Source organism: Impatiens glandulifera, chromosome 6, assembly GCF_907164915.1.
Source record: "Impatiens glandulifera chromosome 6, dImpGla2.1, whole genome shotgun sequence".
NCBI lineage: Eukaryota > Viridiplantae > Streptophyta > Magnoliopsida > Ericales > Balsaminaceae > Impatiens > Impatiens glandulifera.
In genome coordinates this window covers 29,106,148-29,112,303 of record NC_061867.1, presented here as the reverse complement: position 1 = coordinate 29,112,303, position 6,156 = coordinate 29,106,148, and the positions used below count along the sequence as shown (strand labels likewise).

Below are 6,156 nucleotides of genomic sequence, written 5' to 3'. Positions count from 1 at the left end.
AATATGTGACAATCATGACTCTTTAAACCCGAAATCTTCTTCTCATTAACATTTATACAACCTCCAATGTTTGAACAAAAACCTTCTGGCATTTTCAATCTTTTAAGAAATTGACAAAGTCGGAATCTTTTATCAAAGTTCAATGTATAAGGAGCGACGGGACATTCATGAGCACCTTTGTTGTTAAGAACAGGATGTAATTCATGTCTTATATTCAAGAGTTGTAAATCGAGACGTGAACTAAGACTGTCTTTAGTCTTTCCCGTAATATCCATAATTGTTCCAAGAACACTATCACATATATTCTTCTCAATATGCATAACGTCTAAATTATGTCTTAATAATATTGTTTCCCAATAAGGCAACTAAAAGAATATACTCATCTTATTCCAATTATCTCCCCGACTTTCATGAGACACTATTGTTTTTTTAGTTGGAAACTTACTTAGGACTAGGCCTTTCAAATCTTGTACTTGACTTAAAACATATTTTCCAGATAATATTTCAGGCGCCGTTCTAACTTCAATAGTACCATCAAATGAATTTTTTTCCATACGAAATTTGTGGTCCTCGGAGAGAAATCGTCTATGACACATGTAACATTATTTCTTACCATTTTTCAATCTCATTGAGATAATTTCTTTATTACAGCATGGACATGCAAGCTTCCCTTTTGTACTCCATCCAGATAAGTTCGCGTATGCTGGAAAATCGTTAATTGTCCACAACAAAGCGACCCGCAAAGTAAAATTTTGAGAAGTTGATGCATCATATGTTACCACTCCAGTTTTCCACAATTCACTTAGTTCATCTATCAACGGCTGCAAATAGATATCAATTGCATCTCCTGGACTTTCTGGACCTGGAATTATCATTGATATAATGAAATTAGACGAGTTCATACATGTTGTTGGTGATAAATTGTAAGGAATAAGGATCACAGGCCAAATGTTGTACGATATTTTTCCATTTGTAAATGGTTGAAACCCATCACTTGCTAGACCAAGTCTCACATTACGAGGTTCAATGGAAAAATCTTTATAATTTTCATCAAATGATTTCCATGTAATAGAATCAGCCGGATGCCTCAAAACTTCATCATCAACTCTAGTATCCTTGTGCCATCTCATGGAAGGAGCCGTTTTTGAACACATATATAACCTTTGCAACCTTGGTGTTAGTGGGAAATAACGTAACACCTTATTCGGGAAATTTTTCCCATTGACTTTCTTTCGAGGTGCAAGAGTAGATTCGTCAATTTTCCATCTGGAATATCCACATACTTTACAACATTCTAAGTCTTTATCATCCTTCCAAAATAGCATGCAACTATATTTACATGTATCAAATTTCTCATAAGAAAGACCGATATTCCGATGAAATTTTTTAGACTCATAAAATGAATCTGGAAGATTAGAATTTTCCGGTAATATTTCTTCCTTAAACAATTTCAATAACATGTCAAATAACGTATTTGTCCATTGTCCAACATTCTTTAGGTGAAGTAGTTTTATTAATGTAGATGCTTTGAAAATTTTGATCCTTTGTATAAGGGTTCATTCGAATCATTCAATACTTTATTGAAATTGTTGGAACCGCCGCAATGTGGATATAATAAATCACTTAAAATATTTTCCATACAAACATCGTCATCTTCATCATTATCAACTTGTATATCATTATCACCTAGATCATCAACTTTTACATCACTATGATCTTCTAAATCATTATGATCAAAATCATTAACATCTTCAACATCATTATCGTTTTCACCACCAATATAACCTTCTACACAAATATTATCATTTCGCGGCCTTTTTTCTCCATGACAGCCCCAAAATTTACAATCTTCCCTTATTCCATGTACAATTAAGTGTCTTCTCACGATAGCTCTCTCCACATAATTTCTATTGCCACATTTAATACACGGACATGCAATATCAGTTTTTCTACCCGAACTCTCAGCAAAATCTAGAAACAAATTAACCCCTTTAATATATTCAGGCAGATGTCTATGTTGACGTCCAAGATTCATCCACTCTTTATCGGGTTCATGCATTCTTATAAATTCAAGAAAAAATAATTATGTTATAATTTTTTAATCTTAATTTCATCTAACAATTATGTAGTACTATTTATAAAATTTGGATTATTTAGGACAATTCAAATCCTAGTCTTATATACAACTAACAAATTAGGTCTTTTTCCTAATAATATAATCGTGATATATCTGTATGGATAAGAAAATAATTATTTAAATAAATAAACATTTATTTATAAGTAAGAAGACAAATATTTAAATTTATTTGTTCTTATTAAAATTAGACCATTCTTCCAAAATAAAATTAAATAAGCATCAAACTATGATTAAAGTCAAACACATTCTGCCAAAGCATGTCGATCATATATTATATATAGGCATTATCATCTAACATAATAGTCAATATTATATATTATTTACAATCATCTAAGTCATAGTCATTATATTATTATAATGTTTCTTCCAGAGTTTAAAATAAATTAGGCTATTCATGACAAAGAAATTAAAATGTCTTATTTAATTAAATTTGTATTCATGACAAAGAAATTAAAATATCTTATTTAATTCAATTTGTTAAGGAAAACCTGATTGAGATTATTGACCAAACTCTGTATCAAACCGACCAAGATTCAACCTACAATAAAGATGATCTTTTGGGGATTAAAAATACTTTTCTAAAATAGTTTATTTAAGCACATAAAAACATACCTTCAAGAAGTTAAGAAGCATCGGGAAGACTTCAAGCAATTAAGGAGGATCACACGAAAGAATATAGGGTGAACGAGGTCTTAGTGCTACTGGATTTTACCACAGAAAGTGGAAAGATAGTTACGGTGAGAAAATTAATCAATACACGTTTCAAATTTTACTAATCTTTTATTTTATTTTTATTTAATAAAATATAAATATTAAATTTTAATAAATTTAATTATATAATTACTATCTATTTGAATGGTCAATATCAATTAATGACGTTAAAATGATATATTATTTACTTTATTAAATAATTAATTAAATTTATTTATATAAAGTTTTAAAATTTAAAATATATTATCATATAAATTATAAATATTTATTTAATTAAAGAATATATATATAATTATATATTGTTTTTTAATTTAAAGTATATATTTTCATAAAATTTTAGTTTTTTTACTTATTATTTTAATCATAATCATATAAATTATTAATATAATTAATTATTAATAAATAAATATTAATTATAATTTAAATTTAATAAACTTCGTTTACAAATATAAAATTTGATATATATATATAAACATTTATCTGGACATTTATAATATAATTTATAAATGATTTATCTAATCGAACATTTAAATATATATATATATTTATTTATATGTATATATATTTATATGTATATATATTTATATATATTTAATTAAAATAAAATATCAAATATAAAGTTTATATTTATATATATATATATATATATTAAACTAATTAATGATATACATATAACATAATTTAAAAAGTATTAATTAACGAACATTTATAATATAAATCATTGACTAAATTTATTAAATAAAAATCGTTGATATAAAGGTATATATTGACTCCTTCTATATCAACGGTTTTTAAAACCATTGAGATTGACACTCTCTATATCAACGGTTTTAAAAACCGTTGATATTGACACCATCTATATCAACAATTTTTAAATACCATTATTATAGTATGGGTCAATAACAACTGTTTTAAATGCGGTAAATATTAACCACCTTTATATCAACGGTTTTTCAAACCGTTGATATTACCCCCTTAATACCAACCGTTTAAAGGACCGTTACTATTTTACGTTGCTATTAATAGTTTTTTTTACTAGTGTATGATATGATCTTTAATATCTATCGATAATTTATTTAGAAGGACTAAGCATTACACTTGTGTTATTTAAAGGTGTTTGTTCATCATCTATTATCTATTTTGTTAACATTGCTCAAAAATGAGTTTTAGACAAAATATTTAGGATATTTTAGAAAACGTTTTTATACAAATTAATCAATGAAATATGAAAATGAGAAAGTTGTAATATACAAACAACATTATTTTTTAGCCTCATTTACACCATTTATTTTCGTTATACCAACAAAAAAAATATTTACATAAGACAATCCAATTTGTCCATTTAGTATATAACAACAAAATACATTTTACTAAGAAATATTTGTATGGGTGACACAAATGTTTGATAGCTATATTTAATAACATAGAGACGGTATTGTAGTTCAGTTCTTAGGACGTTGGTTTTATGAGTAGTTTCAAACAAATTATTTGGGATATTCTTGAAAATTTGTGTATGACTAATCAATAAAATATAGAGATGAAAAAGATGTAATATACGCTAGACATTATTTTTAGCCTCATTTAAACCATTTAGTTTCATTTTACCAACAAAAAGACTATATGCATATGATCTGATCCACTCGAAAAAAAACGATAAATACATTATTGATTTACAAGAACTAAGCATTACATTTGTGTTTATTTAATGGGGTTGGTGTATTATTTATTTTACAAAATATGTTGGGAAATGTGTTTTAATCAAAAAACATTTGGGCATTCTAAATACTTTTTGCGCATGAGTAATCAATGAAATATAGAGATGAGACAGTTGTAATATACACAATATATTATTTTTTAGCCTCATTTAGATCATTTAGTTTCGTTTTACCAACAAAAAGATAATATACATGAGACAATTAGGATATTGATCATTGTGGGAGATACAATTTTTTTTTGGAGAAATATTTGTATTAGTGACTTAGGAAATGACGCGAATATTTGATACTTATCTTTAACAAGATAAATATTGTCTTGTAGCTCAGTTGGTTAGAGCGTTGATCTTAAGAGCCGAAGGTCGTGAGTTTGAGCCTCACCTAGACCATTTTGTCCATCTTCTATTATATTTTGCAAACATTGCTCGGAAATGAGTTTTAGACGAAATAATTTAGATATTTTAGAAAAGTTTTGTGTATGAGTTAATCAATGAAGTATGGAAACATAAAATTGTATTATACACATAAAATTATTTTTTGCCTCATTTAGACAATTTATTTTCGTTATACCAACAGACAAATATTTACATAAGACAATCAAGAGGTTTTCCATTTGGTAGATAACCAAAAAAATACATTTTACTAAGAAATAATTGTATTTGTGCCTTAAGCAATGACACACATATTTGATAGCTATATGCAATAACGTATATGCAATAACGTAGAGATGGTATTGTAGTTTAGTTGGTTAGAGCGTTGATGTTATGAGTTGTTTCAAACAAATTATTTGGGATATTCTAGAAAATTTGTGTATGAGTAATCAATAAAATATAGAGATGGAAAAGTTATAATATACAGGAGACATTATTTTTAGCCTCATTTAAACTATTTAGTTTCATTTTACAAACAAAAAGACTATATGCATAGGATCTTATTCACTCGGGATAAAACAAGAAATATATATTATTCATTTACAAGGACTAAACATTACACATGTGTCTATTTAGAGGGGTTGGTATTTTATCTATTTTACAAAATTTCTCGGGAAATGAGTTTTAAAAGATATATTTTAGGCATTCTAGAAACTTTTTGCACATGAGTAATAATTAAAATATGGAGATGAGCGTGAATGGTATTCATGGAGGCTTTTTCAAGGGTGAAAGGGGAGTAAAGAAAAAAGACCCTATATCTCTTTACCTATTTGTCTTAATAATGGAAATTCTTGACTCTATTTTAAAAATGTTTCTGAGAAGTCATAATTTCAAATATCACCTATACTGTAAAGAAGAAGCAATAACCCATATATGTTTTGCAATTAATCTATTTTTTGTGGTTTATGCGAATGTTGAATATGTTAGTATAATCAAAAAAGTTCTAACAATCTATTCGAGTATTACATGTTTATACATCAATGAGGACAAATGTTAGGCTTTTTATGGAGGGGTTAATGAAGAAAAGAAAGGAAAAATATTTAATATTATAGGAATCAAGGAAGGTGAACTACTAGTGAAATACTTGAGAGTACCATGTCATCAAAACAACTCCGATATAATCACTTCAGAAAACTGAAAGAAAATATTAGAAATTCTTTCTTGG

The 6,156-nt window shown here is 26.9% G+C and overlaps 1 non-coding gene across 1 annotated transcript; it reads left to right on the top strand.

Moving 5' to 3' along the window:
* The first annotated feature begins 4,875 nt into the window (after positions 1–4,875).
* Positions 4,876–4,949, top strand: TRNAL-UAA. Its single transcript has one exon. It is a non-coding gene; the product is annotated as a tRNA-Leu (tRNA).
* Positions 4,950–6,156: the final 1,207 nt, after the last annotated feature.